This window comes from Panthera uncia, chromosome D2 (genome assembly GCF_023721935.1).
Source record: "Panthera uncia isolate 11264 chromosome D2, Puncia_PCG_1.0, whole genome shotgun sequence".
NCBI classification, from domain to species: Eukaryota; Metazoa; Chordata; class Mammalia; order Carnivora; family Felidae; genus Panthera; species Panthera uncia.
The window spans coordinates 40,948,591-40,964,611 of record NC_064818.1 but is presented as its reverse complement, the minus strand read 5'-3'; the positions used below and the strand labels follow the sequence as shown (position 1 = coordinate 40,964,611).

General features: G+C 45.9%; 1 protein-coding gene across 7 annotated transcripts in view; it reads left to right on the top strand.

Annotated features, from left to right (window-relative positions):
- Nucleotides 1-16,021, top strand: part of LOC125932768 (uncharacterized) — a 789,340-nt gene that overhangs the window by 165,050 nt on the left and 608,269 nt on the right. Inside the window, exons 1-2 of one of the 7 annotated variants that reach the window (XM_049645308.1) lie at nt 6,167-6,675; nt 7,930-8,135. The exons of 5 other annotated variants lie outside the window; for them this stretch is intronic. The gene's annotated coding sequence lies outside the window, so the exon portion shown is untranslated. Of the gene's footprint in view, nt 1-6,166; nt 6,676-7,775; nt 8,136-16,021 lie in introns of those variants that run through there. One more of the 7 variants, XM_049645306.1, reaches the window with a different exon arrangement.

The following is a 16,021-nucleotide window of genomic DNA, read 5'->3' as shown; positions in this document are numbered from 1 at the left end:
AAGCTGAAGCTTTGCCAACTGAACCAGACGGCTTTCTAGACAAGTCAAGAGAGCCAAACCACAACCTCCTGGTTGGAGGCAACTGAATGGGAGGAGGAAAGCTAAGGGTGACTAACATTTGTGGAGAGAACATGAAAGGCCTTTTAAGAAACAAACCTAACACGGCTGGTTTTGTCTAAAGATGCCAAGAGCTGCCGCAGCAAACCAAATGCAGACGAAGTGGTTCACAAACAAATTGGGTAAAAGTCTAACAACCATTTGCCTCTGTGACAGGGCATCCCTGACAAGTGTAGACAATGTGACTTCTTTTGAAGGAAAAGCCCAAAGGGAAAGGGAGTTCCCGGTTGTATATGCCAGACCCTACTTCCCAGTCTGTCCGCTTGTAGGGTTTGTCCATTCTTTGCCCCAACAGCCGGTGCAGGAGCAGCCAGTGCCACTGCAGGAAGTCAAAGAGGAAGAATCCCCAGCAGATGGTCCTGGCTGCTTCCAGGGTCTCACCTGAAAAATCTCTGGGCTGGGCCCGGCTGGCAACCTGGCTGGCACTGGCCCCTGGCTCGTTTGCCAAGTTGTAACCAAGTCCAAGCTCATCTACTTGCTATGTGACAGGCCAAAAATCTTGACAGGCAAGATGCTGGGGGCAAGAAAAGTGACTGTTTGGAAGGCTAGCCAGCTGGGCTGAGGACATGTTGAACTGTCCCAAAGAACCATGTCTCCAAGCATGAGATTTTGAGTTTATGTTAGGAAGAGGGAGAAGTGGCAGGGGGTTGGAGTCAAAAGGTACTGATGTCTGTAGGCATCAAGGAAGGTTGCATAACTGCTTTGTCCTGGGTCAGTTGATCTTTGCTTAGAGGAATCTGGTCATGTTCTTGTAAATCTTAAACATAGTAGAGTCCTTTCTGGATGTACTACCTCATCTCCTTGGATTAGGTAGATTTTGGTTAAAAAGTAGCTTTTGCATATCTTAGCTAAACCTGCTTATGTGCAAGGCTAAGCACAAGTTTCTCAGCTATAGGTCAAAGCAAAGTAGAAGCAATATGGAGTCAGAAGTCAGACATGCGAAATTTCTTCCTGTTAAACTAGCAGTTTTACTTCCAGTCTGCAGAAACTGTTGGTTGAATACACGGGAGACCTGTAGAAGCACCTTCATTTAAACACTGTTTGTCATGGCCGAAAACCACTCCTCAGGAAGGGAATGGATGCATACATTGTGGCTTACGCATCCAGTGGAACACTACCACATAGTGGTTTAAATGAGTCGCTTAGATCTACGTGCTTCAACACATAGAATCTGGCTAAGGATTGTATATCTTTTGCAGAATAGAGAGTCCAGAGGACTTTAAATAGGAATCACATATGCCTAAAACTTGTTTCTGGAGATGAGTCATTTTTTTGGTGAGTGTTCTATGGAAAGAGGCATCCACAGCTTTGGAATGTTAACAGGATAAAAAGGCCCAGAGAAAACCTAACAGTGATTGGATTGAGCCATCCTATATGAAATCAGATCCCACCTGAGAAGATATGGTGGGGCTTATATAGTGTCCATCTTTTCTGGAAATGTAAATGTGACGTAGGAGCAGTAACTATTAACCAAAGTAACTGTTAGAAAACATTATGTAAACTGCAAAGTGCCATCCATACAGGTGTTGGGGGAGTTGGTCTGATAATGCAGATAATCAGCCAGAATGTCGTTCCCAGAGAGAGCAGATCACTGGCAAGGCCCCTGCAGCTCCCACCCAGCGGATCCTGTAGAAAAGCACCTTAGCTGAGCAGGTTGAGCTCAATTATGGAGCGTTGGCAGCTGTCTGTGGAGCCTAGCAAAGGAGTCATGGTTTTTTTTTTTTCCAAATGCATTATTAATTGCCTGGATAAAAGAACAAGGCCAATTTGAGTCTCTGATTCCACCAGGGAGCCTTGGGGCTTTGCATGAGGAGTGAGTGACACAGGCTTCAATTTCAGGAGCTTGGAGCTGGCTCACTGCTTACCATTTCTAACCGAAGGAAATACCCCAAATCAGAATAACTTGGTCCTGGGAAAGCCCAAGGGTTGTTAATGATTCTGTCCCTCGTATGGAAAAGGAAAATAAAAATCTAAAATGGGCAGTTTCTTAAGTGAAAGGACAAGGGGAAAAGAATAAGGCATTTTTTTTCCCACCTATACTTCTGAAACAAGTGAATTTTGAGACATTTAAAAGGCCACCTGCCGACTTCCTTGCGTTTATCGCTCTGTTGGGGAACTGGGGAGTTTTCCATTTTGATTCACTGGCCTTTCCAAAAGCAGTCTATAAACTTCTGAGTCCCAGTTACCTAGGAAATAGTGGGGTTCCTATGGCTGGGAATAGTACAGTGCTCTTGTGACTGTCAGGATTACAGGGTCCCTGGTTGTGTCTTGGTGAACAGTGGGCAGGGCACTCATTAGGAAGAGGGCTGTACAGAGTAGGGGTCCTGCAGCTTTGCTGCTGACAATCTGGGCAGATCTAGGCACGTGGGTCTGACCAGAAGAAGAAATGCCTCGAACCCGAGCTCTTTGTTTTAGGGCCTGACTCTTCCTGAGAGAAAGCTCTGTGTTTTTGCTGTTCTTTCTTTGACTCTCATCTTGATACTTTCTGAACTCTGCATGCTATTCTCTGGTAGAGACCAATGAAGATCCAGGTTGTTAGTAGGACACTGAATTCCCTAACCTCTTCCATCCCAGAAAAGGTAACGGATATCCTCTTTGGGGCCCAAATAAAGGCATCCTGAGTGTACTGGCCTGGGCAGAATTAGGTATCATGTTACCCAAGTGTACTCTTTGGTCCTAAATAACATTTGCTGGGGGCTTTAACCTGAAGGCTTGCCTACTTTAAAGAGGACAGCCTAGCTTCCTTTGGCCGGTTCTTAATTACTAGGAAGTAAAAACACAAGTAAATAATAATTCTCAGATATTTCATGTTCGATTTTGCAAGTCTGGTGAGAACCTGGTGGGAGGCACTTGGGAGCTGGCAACTAAATGGCACAAAGCTCATGCCAGTGCGAATCCAGTGATCGTTGGCAGCTTCAGGCATGCCGGCCCTGAGGGTGATGTGTGGGTATTGAGGCCTTCTTAGCTGGCAGTGTAGGTTTTCTGACATGTGTGGAATTCCCAGTATAAAGGTGGAAGATGAGCTCATAGGTGAGCTTGCCTGGTTTGGTTTGGCCAGTCATACGGGGAGATGTTTGCCATAGATAAACTGAGTTGTTTTTCCAACAGTGAGTCCATAAGACCACCTACTCCCCACAGCCCTTTCTTATAGTGAGTCTCCAGTACTGCTACTCTAATCGTCCTCAAAATGTTAACCTTCCCTGACACCAGCAGCATATGGGAGCATTACCGTAGGGCTAGGCTAGAAAGGCCTTCAATTTTAAGGTATGTGTTCTTATGGGATTTTCAGTTTGGAAAACGAGAAAGTGAAGGAAGGGATATGGTGAAGAAAGAAATGCCTGGTAATTTTGGAGTATTTACAATGTTCCAAGCCCCATGGTAGGAGCACTAGTACATTATCTTACTGGACCCCCAGGAACCCGTTCTACAGATTGGGAAACTGAGGGCGAGAAGGGGTGGGTAATGTGCCCAAATTGCCCAGCTTGGAGGTTTGGCACAGCCGGCATTCTGGCATTTGAAGCCAAGACTTGCTTATTATTTTTTTGTTTATTTTTGAGAGACAGAGCGTGAGCAGGGGAGGGGCAGAGAGAGAGGGAGACACAGAATCTGAGGCAGGTTTCAGGCTCTGGGCTGTCAGCACAGAGCCTAACACGAGGCTCAAGCTCATGAACTGTGAGATCATGACCTCAGCCAAAGTCAGATGCTTAACCAACTGAGCCACCCAGCTGCCCCCAAGACTTGCTGTATTAAAGTCTTGGTTGTATCATTCTCTCACACTAACCTTTGAATAATCTAACTGCTGCTAGATCACCAATGTCTTTTAGAAAACAGGGGACAAGACTGTATCCTGGCTGGGTTCCAAGGAGGGTGTGGAGAGGAGTGGTCTGGATGGAGGTGGCCTTTACTGGAGAAGTCACCTGGGAGAAGAGAAGACAGATATAGGGAAGCGTGTTTGAAGAGTCTGACAAGAATGGGGAAGGGCATCCATGTCAACAACACTTCGACCTTCCCTCTTGTACATCCTTAGTTTATAAAACCGCAGGGCAGGGCCCCGTGACCTAGGGGGACAGGAGACCCAGGAAGATTGTGAGTTGGAGGAGAGAGGAGGTGAAAGGGTGATGGGGACCAGGGTGGGGGGCGTGTCTTGGGAATAGCAGGGACAGGGAGGGATAACAATGACAGGAGGGGAGAAGAATGAAAGAGAAAGGAAATAACCACAAGAAACAAAACAAGGAAAGAAAGAGCAGAAAAACATAGTCTATAGATACTGGCTGCTCAGGCTTCAGTGATGACTGAATATATCTCCACCTGCTGGCCAGACATCATCCTTTGCCCGTGAACTTGAAGACATCACTTTTGTTACTGCTTGTAGCTCTGTGTTGGTTGAAACTCACAGCTGAAGGGATGAATGCTATTTCTAATGGGCTGACTTCCCTCAGGGGAAATGTTATGTGAGGTCCAGTTTCTGTTCAAGAAGGGCTGTGCCTGTGGAGCTTCTCCTTGTCGGCTCAGCCCAGCCCGCCTGAGTGCCCAGGCCAGTGCTCACCCAGCCAGGAGCATAGCTTCTTCTTAAATCCCCGGCATCTGTAGGCTGCTCCACTTGGACCTTGCTGAGGTTGCTAGATCTCCAGCTTGAATGTCAGGCTGATCCAGCCTGCTCGACTGACATACTGCCCGACAGTTCCAGCCTGGGTTCCTGGCTGTGTTCCCGACAGAAACTGTGTTCCTCAGAGCCAGGATTCTGCTGGGGGACACCCATGGTTGTCCACCCCTTTCTCATTAATACTTCCTTTTGTGCCAGATCTGATGTCTAGGGACACTGACACCTGCTGAAATTGAGGCCTGAGCCATCCCCTCCCCTCTGGGCTGGTGTTTGAGTGGGAATGCTACTTTCCCCTCAAGCTAGCCTGGCAGCTGAACAAAAACAAATAAAGACACTGTATCTCCTCTCTTTTTCTACCCTCTTCCTCTCCAGGGGAAATGGAAATACAGCTGGAAGAGTATGTGGAAGTTACCTTGGGGGTAGGGGGGCATTGGACCCTAATTGTAGTTAAACATGATTCTGTAAAAATCAGGGGAATTCATGAAAGATCATGAGGGAAGTGCCATCATCGAACTGTGTTTCAGAGCTCTGTGCAAGCATGGTAGACGTGTGGGAAGAAAGAGAGGTAAGTGATGGAGGCCAAGGGGGGGCCGAAAAAAGACTCTGGCTCAGTCCATGTGGCGGTTAGCAGTGAGTATGGCTTGAGACAAATGAGCGAGGTGAGGCCCCACAAAGCAGGTGTAACCTTTGAACTTTTCTCCCTCAACTCTGTGCTTATGAGCTGCGTCAGGGGTTCTTGCCAGTACCCCACTGACTATCCAGCAATCCATTCTGTGCTTCTTGGGTGTTTGAATATTCTAGAAGTAAACTGGGGTTGTCCACATAGGATAGAGCTCATGGTGTGTGGTCCTGTTTAACAAATTACCCCCAAATAACTTAAGACACAAAATAGGTACCATTTGAGTTTGTGAGGGCCAGGATTTGCTGAGTGGTTATGGGAACAGTGCTTGGGACCCTGAGGCTTCTCCTGAGGAAGCTGGCTGCACAGGGACAGAGACAGAGAGCGTGGGGCTCTAACAAAGCAAATTAGCTGAGCGATTCTGGCTCAGAGTCTTACAAGGTAAAAGCTAAACTCCAGGCTGGGGGTGTAGTCCTCTCAAAGCTCGGTTGGGGGTAGATCTGCTTCCAAGAACTCTCAGGTGGTTGTTGGAAGGAAGCCTCAGTTCCTCAGTGGCTGTTGGCTGGATACCCCAGTTCCTTGCTGCACCAGCCTCCTTATTGACTGCCTAAGGTAACATTTGTGTGGGAGAGACAGAGGAAACATGACAGAAGCTGCAGTTTTTACAACCTAATCTTGGGAGTTGCACACTATGTCTGCTGGATTCTGTGTCACACAGACCTACCCCAGTACAGTGTGTGTTTGTGTGGAACTGCACATAGGTATGAATACTAGGAGACAGGGATCATAGGGGGCCATTTTGGAGGCAGGCTACTATGCAGGGCTAGAGAAAAGCCTAAGAACGTCGATGACTGTCTCTCCCTTGTGCCGGGCAGCCGGCAATGGGCTAAATCCTGATGAGAGGAAGTCCACTGTTCCTAAGGGAGACTGAGTGTAGATGGCAGTGTCTTCTAGTGATGACTCAGCTCCCAGGAGCCTGCGCAAAGTCTCTCCCTTTGTTAGAGTCCCATGCTCGATGTCCCTGTCCCTTTGCAGCCAACTTGCCCAGGAGAAGCCTCAGGATCCCCAGCACTGTTCCCATAGCCACCTCTCCCTGTTTCTCCCTTTCCACATTCTCTTTTTTAACCTCAGGAAAATTCCTGTCGAGTTGTGTTTTCTTCAGAACTGCTCTATCTAGTTTATTTGCTTTCTCCTCTCCTCAACCCTATCCTCCAGTTCTTTTGTAGGAGATCTGGAAGGCTTGTGAAACCCAGAACCTAGTCATTGACCACTTACAAACCTTGTTTCTCTCTTCTCAAGGGGACAGGAGGATGTGATCTTCAAAATTTCTCAGGAGGTGAGAGGGTATGCTTACATTCAATCCACGTGCACCACGAAATGGAAGATAGATGGGCCCCTTATGTTGCCTGATTTAAATGGCTTACTGACCATTTTTTTACTATGGAGCTATCGGGGAGGCATGGGAGAGTGAGGAGTTAGTAGTGGGTCCAAGGAGCTAAAATCAAAGACACCAACTGCATGAGGAAAGTCAGAAGCAGGGGTGCCTGGGTGGCTCAGTCGGTTAAGCGTCCGACTTCAGCTCAGGTCACAATCTCGTGGTCCATGAGTTCGAGCCCTGCATCGGGCTCTGGGCTGATGGCTCAGAGCCTGGAGCCTGCTTCTGATTCTGTGTCTCCCTCTCTCTCTGCCCCTCCCCCGTTCATGCTCTGTCTCTGTCTCAAAAATAAATAAAACGTTAAAAAAAATTAAAAAAAAGAAGCAGATTGAGAAAAGAAATCCTTGAGTTCATTTGGCACATTCTGAACAATTTAGTATCCAGTTGATGCTGCTGAAGATTGCCTAGGGGAGTGGATTTGGAGGTTTAGAGGCACTGGTTGTGTCATAGCTTGGTTAACCCTGTTTAATGCTCTGACTGTACGACTCAGCACGTGCTCTTATGATACTCAACCACCATGAAAAGAGCTCCTGTTCTGTGTCAAGTCCTGTATCAGGTGCAGGGGATATGGAATAAAACCAGGGCCCCAAGGAGGGTCTCCTGTCCCAGTGGGAAAGGCTGACTTACAAGCAGAGGATGTTCCACTATAGTGGGTACTGTGATAGGCACATAAATAACGTTCTCTTGGAGCTTGTGAATGGGTGAGAGAATTGGGGAGCGAGGGTAGGTTTAGAGAGGCTTTGCTACCTGAAAAGTGTACGGTGGGAAACAAGCTTAGTTTTCATTGTCATCACTGAACTAGGCTTCTCTGGGACCTGTCAATGGCACTACGAAGATAGCCAACCCCATATGCTTTTGCTTTTCCATCAGGCATAGAGGATGGAAACTATTGCCCAAAGAGCCCTCCTGGTTCCCACAATGTAATTGAGTAACTCAGACTGGCAGCCTCCACCTTCCTTCTTTGGCTTTGGAGCAGTTCCATCATTATTGGCTCAGAATCCCTGGCTCCTTCCATTTTCCCTCAACTGCTCTCTTCTTGAATTGCCTTATTTAATCCTATCAAGCTTTTTTTTTCTTCCCTTTAAGGCATTTGTATGTTAATGAAAAAAAATCTGTAAATGAAGATAGTTTTTATTTTCTCTTTTGTTTTAACAGATGATTATTCTTCTTGTTTGGGCTTGAACAGAGAAAAGCATCAGCAAGGCTCTTGTTGAAAAATTCATCTTTTTGCTGGTGGCAAGAGCCACACTGGAAGCAGGAATAAGGACAGCTGCATCTGTTGTTTAGATCACCGTGGAGACAGCAACACTCCTTTCCCAGTCCGTGTTTTCTTTTCCTGCCCTTTGAGCAACCCTCCACAAGTACGTGGTTTATGTGTGTTGAAGTAGACTTTAAAAAACCCGTTGGAACAGACTCCCTTTTCCTATCAAGCACAGTGAAGGACCTTTTCCCCAAGTGTCATTAGAAGACAGTGTCCTCGGTCCTAATCTGGACTTTGCTGGTCCTTGGGGATGCTGTTGGCCATTCAGTCCCTGACATAGTCCTTTCCGCCTTGGATTCTTACTCTAGGCTGCCTTTTACCAATTTTTCCCTCTTCAACAGCTATATAGAGACATATTAAGTTGATGTCCAGCTCTCTCTGCTTGTGATAAATCACTCTGGACTCCAGGGAAGGAGAGAGTGGCAACATCAAGCTAGACCTCCAAGTGATCTCTAGTGGAAATTGTACTATTCCTTAAGGTCTGACTCATGTGACACCTCCTTTATGAAGTCTACCAGGTCATCAGCAAATAGGTTAATGTTGTCCTAAATACATCTGCTCATCTCTTGATGAATACACTTATCACACTGTATTGTCATTTTCTTTCAATATACCTTAAAATTTTTTTTTAATGTTTATTTTTTTTTAAGAGAGGGAGAGAAAGAGTGAGCAAGCCAGGGAGGGGCAAAGAAAGATAGGAAGAGAGAAATCTTAAGTAGGCTCAGCACTGTCAGTGTAGAGCCCGATGTGGGGCTCGAATTCATGAACTGTGAGAACGTGACCTGAGCTGAAACCAAGAGTGGGATGCTCTACTGACTGAGCCACCCAGGCACCCCTCAATATATCTTTTAATGAAACAAGATCCACAGGCTTGGAACCAATTTAGAAGCAGGGCTTTGTATCCTCCTCTTTGCTTCATCCAGAGCTCCTGACCAAGCCCCTGGCAGAGAGTTAGTGCTCTTTAAGTGTATTTGGATGAATTAATGAGCTCTGAGCAATCCCAAACATGTACTTTTGTTGTTTTTTTTTTCTTTTTCACTTCATTTTCTCGGCCTTGGCTGGAGGCCCCATGTGGATGGTGTAAACTTGCACCATCTACTTTCTCTCCTGGCAACAGAGATTCCATTTGTGAAATAGCCATGACTTCAGTGCTGAGTCCCATCAGAAATGGTGCTCAGGGAGCTCCAAGCCTGAAAGCCTGGTTGGGAGCTCCAGGCCACCACTGAAAAAAGAAAGGTTTGAGCTCTTGTCGGTGTTAGTGATAGGTTAGTGGATATTTGATTTTATGGCTTCTTTATGGATACTGAAACTTGTGTTATCAGAGGGGTCATTTGCAAACCACAGCAGATCAATGAACAGGGGATGTCCTTAGCTGTAGGTATTTTAGTTGGTCTCTCTGCTCACAGAAGAAGAGCACTGTGTGTCTGCCCCCAGGCTATGAGGCAAGAATCCAATCGGCTAATTCAATGTTGACATTTCCCAGCTTGGGTGGCACCTCAGTCTGGAGACAATACCTTTCTCAGTAAGACTGGCACTAGGGACACCTGGAGTGCTAGCACTTGGAAGGAAATATGATTTGTTTTCTCCAGTTCAGTGGCTTTGAGGTTTAGAGCACTCATAAGACACATAAAATAATTCTTAGATGTTAGGAGTCAAACCGTTTAGCTGAGAAGTTAGGGAATTTAGCCTGTGAAGGATTAGCCAAGAGTTCCCATCAAGGACTCCATCCCGTGGGCCATTTGCTGAAAGGCATTACAAATAAATGTGCTTTGTCTCAGAGACTTGAGTTCATATTCTGATTGGGTCACATACTGGCTGTGAGACCCAAAGGTCTTGCCAAAGCAAAGTCACTTCTCTGAGCCTTGATTTCATTGTCTGCCAAGAATGGATATAAATGTCTACCTCAGGATGTTATTTTGAGAGTTTCAATGAGATACTGTATGAAATTTAGCTCTGACACATAGCAGGCTCAATAAAAGATGAGGAGGAGGAGGAACTGGCCTCCAGCTCTTCCCAAGCTTGGAATCTGTTCCAGCTGGTAGACGGAACTTCAGATTTGTAATTGTCATTTCAATTCTTTTATAGGGTTCAAATTTGGGGGGACATTTATAGAATAATATCCAATTGACATCTGTATGTTTACTTCATGATACCACCCTATCATCCCAAACCTCATGAAAACGTTTTTAATGTTCATTTTATATGTAAAACAGTTGAAGCTCAGAGAAGTCAAGGTTCTATACAGTGCAGATGGGGCAAGAGTAAGTCTCAGCTTTTCTGAGCTTTGATCTCCTTGGGCAGTTTACTGCTCTTTGCTGGTAAAGTGAAGGAAAAATCTGATCATGGTTCACACTGTAATACAAATAAAAGGTATCTCCTAAAGCTGTTATCCTTCGTACTAAAATGATAGGTCCCAGAGAGGCACAGTTATGAACAAGTGTTCCCTTTGAAAAACAACCCAATTGGAACACTCACCAATAAGTACTCAGGCACTTATGTGAGCTGTGATGTTCTAAGAAAGATTAACTTCTGACTTACAGACAGGTTGGGGTGGTGGTGGTCACAACCACTTGGAGAAGGGTAGTGGTTCAGCCTTGAAGACTATGGGTCAGTTTACTGGACCTCATTGTTGTGATTCCTAATAGAGCCATAATGGAGAGGCTTGGGGAAGGATGGGCATCCAGTAATGTGGCCATGGTGCTGTCATAAACATTCCCTGGGTATCTGTACTCAGTGTGGTGCACATCTATCTTGGGGATTGGACCATCCTGCTTACAAGTCTGGGCAGGCTCAGGTAACTGTAGCCAATATTTCTGCTCAGAGATTCTTTCCATGAATGTAGACCGTGGCTTTTCATGTTACGTATGAACACATGCACATATGTGTATATCCCAGGCCTGGCTTCTTTGGTCTCCTGTGGAAGGGTATTTCACCACCTTTGCCATCATCAGTGGATTTCTCTGTTGCTTTCTATAGTCTCCTCTTTTCGGGTCTCCTTTGCATCTTCATTGCACAGTTCCTTTGTGACCTTGAATTTCCCAGGTTGTCTCTCCTCTGACCTTGTTGTGATTGCTCCTTCCAGCCCGCCTGGCTGCTCTCCCCTTCATCATCAGAGATCCCTGTGGGGAGTCTACCTGTTTCAGGTGCCGAAGCCACTTAAGTCCTGACTTTAGAATCAGGGGCTTCTCTCCCTCTGCATCAATCTATCTCCTGGTGGTTTGAGCTCATTTGTTATTTCTTGCAAACTAGATGGTCGCAGCATGGCCTCCGCTATATTTTCCACCCCCTGCTTATTAAGATGTTTCACAGGGAAATACAAAAAGGTAGTGATGCATTTTAGTTATAAGAAAGATTGTGCTCAGCTGATCTATAATTCGACTCTAGATGGAATTTCAGCCTCCATTTCTCTTTCTGACTCTTGCTGATGTTGGGGCTCTGTTCCTCACTATTAAGCTGCCTTTGCTTCTGAAAAATTACTTTCCATACATACTGAGGGTCAGCTTTGTAGAAATGTGAGCAGAGCATTAGGCTGCAGAAAGGGCAAGTCTCAAGCAGATTGGGAGAAGAGCGCTGAGTTTTTAATTTCAGGCCCATGGCTTATCGGCTATACGATCTGTATCAGCTTAATCAGCTTTCTTGAACCTTTAGTTACTAAGCAGAGACAGCAACTTGTTGATTGAGGACTAAATTTGATAGCATATGAAAAGGGCCTAACTCTTAGTAAACCCTTCACAAAGGCCCCATTTTCCCCCTACCCAGTGCGATAATGCTTACGTGTGTTTGGAAAGAAACGTCAAACCATGGGTGATGATGTAGGTTAATGAATTGTTTATAAAACTCCAGCAGAACAATAAACAAGGACATTACCTATATAGACCTTGAGCATTCAGATCTGTAGACACAGAAAGTCAGATAGCAGCATTTGGGTTACATGGGCCTTTCTGTTTGGACGGGAATTATACCAGCTGTTTCTGGGGTGATGACAGGGTCTTACAGTGGCAGATAGAAAACACGTACCATCGTATCTGTGCATAAGGGATTCCCAGTGAATATTCTTTTTCCTTTTTATTCAGAGCTGGAAGGAAATGGGTCAACTAGACATATAGGCATAAGCTAACTTCGAAGCCATCAGGCTGCATTGTGCCTCTGGGCACATGTTGTATGGATTCCTGGGCAGGGGATGGCCGTATGTCCTACAGCTGCGGTGTGAGGCTGGCTCCAGCAGATGTCTCTGTGATACAGGCATCCTCAGCCCAACACACAGGCCATCGGAATTGCCTGATGGCCCCACAGAGCAGAAATGCAGGCTGTGATGTTCAGGCACGTTGTCCAGCTAGACGATGTTTATGGGGGTCGACCTAGACACTGTCTTGGGCCTGAGGATGATAAGCACTGGAGCTGGTGTTGTATTAAAGGACACTGAATAAGAAAAAGGAAAGGAGTGTATTTTTCCCCTCAGGAAGAAGAGGAAATTCATATCTCAGGAACAGAGTGGCTCAGAAACATTTTCAGATAAAGGACAAGGACATACTTAATCTGGGTGAAGGTCTGGGAGCTTGGGGGAGGTTCACATATTGAGCTTGAATACGAACATACTTCAGTTTCTATTGTAACCTTCATTTTTAATAGTCTTTTAGTCTTTTTAATGTCCTTAGAAATGCATGGTATGTTTCAGTGACTTTTCTTGGCTCCCTTAAAAAGGGATAAGTATAGCCATGCTTGAGCCCTCTGTTTCCTTAAAAGGGTAAGTCCTTCATGTAGTTTTAGAATATACATATACTGCAGGCTGTTGCAAGATGAACTTGAATCTTAAATAGCTCTCCAGGTAGAGTTTTCAATGGTGATACCTACATAGATGTGTCACTTGGGGGTTTTCTATCCCTGAACACCATCCAAGTTATGGGTGCTGCAATTTGGGCGCTCAGTGATCTAGACAACTGTGAGTTGTTTCTGAGATAAAGGACCAGAACTGCAACCATCCAGATGAAAGTGGGGATTCTGGCTTTAGAGCTAACGAGAAACCTGTTGCCCAACATCTCCAGGATGTCTTGGTTGTGGGTCTGTGCACACAGCTTCAGATAGGGCAACTTATCTGACCCATTGTTATAAACAACCAATCGATAACTTTTGGTGAGCTTATATATATCATAGATTCGGAGCTGTGCAAGGGCCTGGGGAATAGGCAAGGAAGGTGCAGGCAGGGTTCCCATGCCTAAGGAGTTTACTACTACTTGAGCCTCTTGAAGTGACTAATAAATGGGTTAGGAAGTGGCTAAAAACCCACTGGGGAGATACAAGCTCAGGCTAAGTGAGCTATGAGAGTCATCTGTGTGCTTGGGGGGTTCTGGGATGACCTGGAAAAGTTGGAAGAAACTTAAGGCAGGGAAATAAGTTTGAAGTATGCTTGGGTTTGGATGTGTGGAAAATCGGGGAAGTACTTATAGGTGGAAGAAAACTACATGAGAGAGGCAGCAATACGTGTGGTGTGGGTGGGACTATGCTAGAGCAGCTCAGCTAGAACTACTGGTTATGGACTGAAGAAGAGTGAAGTTTACATTGGTGACAAGTAAGATAAGGCTTCGAATGCCTTTTAATTTTAAATAATTAAAAAAAAAAAAACCAACAGTTACTTGTATAGGTAGCATGGTACCACTAGGGAAATTCATGTTGTAGGAATGTGCTCCTGCTGTGTTTCAACCATGTATGTCCAAGGCAAGTACCATTGATCTTGTCATCCAAACCAAAACCAGACATTCTTGATTTATTTTTCTCGCACTACCTCTGACCCCTACAGACGACTGACCTTTGATTTTAAAGGGATACCAAAGGGCTGGAACCAGATGCAGGGTGGCAATGTGGGTTGAAATGGGAGAGACCAAAGCAGAGAGGCTGATGGGAAGGCTTCCACAGCAACTGAGGTATAATATGACTTGGGCCTGCCCTGAGGGATTTGAAATGGCTAGGAACAGATGGGGATCACTCTGGGAAATACTACAGGGTGATGGTAAGGCTTGGGGATTGGCTGCACGCAGGGGATGGGACAAAGAGAGGTGCGAAGGATGACTTTTCTTTGGAGCGGTTTTGTTTTTAGCTTTGATGTGCCAAGAGCATTGTTAGGCCCCTAAAAGATAGGAAGACTTTGAGGGGGAGTCACTTTAGAATGAAAGACGAAGAGTATAGTTTGAAACCTTGTGAAGTTGATGTTACCACGCACGTGTGGGCATCTAATAGCATTTGAAAAGGTGGGAGTGTGTCTCTAGGGGATGGAGCCCTGTGTTTGGGGACCCATAAGATATGAGTCACAGCCTGAAACATGGTGAAGGCAGAGAACAAAGAGAAGGCAGAGCACAGGCTGAGGGGCTTGGTCTTGAAGTTAAGGGCCATGGAAGAACTTGCCTATGACTGGGATAATCTGAAGAGAGCTCCCCTTCACCTCCGTGTCTAATGCCCTATTTCCTGCCATTCTTTCACTGGTGTCCTGAGCATTTCTCTTCAGGGATATAAAGACCATATAGCTCCCCTCTTTGGCCAGGAGATATTTTGCACTTGCCCCAGAGGGTCCTAGTAGGTTCCAAATAACGAGAGATCTAGTCCAGCTGTCTCTGTATGAAAAGTAAACTAAAGCCTAGGGAGTGTGGAGGAGTGACTTGCCAGAGCTGTGCACTTAAGGCAAGTAAGACCACAGCCAGTGCAAGGACTTTAGCCTTAATACCCGTGCTTGTCCCTTTTGCAAAAACCGTGTGGGTCATTGTCTTGGAGCTCAGGCATTGGGATCAGGCAGGCCTGGGTTCACATAACACGACCCCTTCCTAGGTCTGACACCTTAACTAACTTTTCTAGGCCTCAGCTCCCTCACCTTTAAAGTGAAGATAATGAGATTAGCAACCATGTTCGGTCCTCATGTGGATGGTATGAGGCGACACTGTGAAGGTTCTGAGCATATTGCTACCAGAGAAGTGCAATCGAGTGGTATCAGAGATTGAGAATTAACAACTGTGAGAAGGACTATCTAGGAAAAGCACATGACATCCTTATGATAAACAATAGGGTGGCCTGGTCTAGTTTGGGGCTTAGGGAGAGCTTAAAGCTAAAGGATTCCCAGGAAGCCCCTGTATGGAGACAAGGGCAGAAAGAACTTCCTTTCCAATAGAAGAAAGCTGTGTAAAGGCCACGAGGGTGAGACAGAGAGAGAGGGGGAGGGAGAGAGAGGCAGAGAGCGAGAAGGCCAGTGTGGCTAGAGCTTGGGGGCATGTAGTAACCTTAAGGGCTTTAAGTCATTAAGGGCTCCCTCCTATATGATCATCCCAGTCTGGATCAATCTCTGTGAGGAAAGGAGACCCACTCCTCCTAGTGGAAGGGAAATTAATCAATTTACTGTATAGTTGATATTTTGAGTATCTTGGGGGAAGCTCAGGGTACTCTTAGGACCCCACATGCTCCACTTTCCAGGTTTGCCAGTTTTGGAAATCTCTTCAGCCTCCACTTCCTGCTCAGTGAGAGCCCTGCCCCAACCTTATCCTACACCTTTAACTCCACCACCTACAGGGCTGCGCCCATCACTATATCCTCAGCCCACCTCAGGGCTTATTGCACAGAATGTTGAGGTCATCTGGTAATAAGTTACAAAGAGAGCAGGAGGAGGAGGACAGGGATGCATTTGAAGCATCAGCTTAAATTGAGAGAGGTATTGCTTCAAGACAGTGGAAATCTACTTACCAGGAGGGAGACGGCTTGTGTTCAAAAAACTGCGGTAATACCTTCCCAGACGTTGCGTACTGATAGTAATTCCTGTCAGTGTTACTGATGGGAACACAGAGTGGAAGGAAAGAGAGCAACCACAGGCAGTATAGCCAGAAGGAATGAAGAGGTCAGCTTGGGTTAAGCATTTCAGAATTAGGACTGTGAAAGGCACAGAGCTGCTTGACCCCATCCCCTGCACCCCTCACCCTGGTCATTGCACTTGGCTTAAGAATCCCCCCCCCCCGT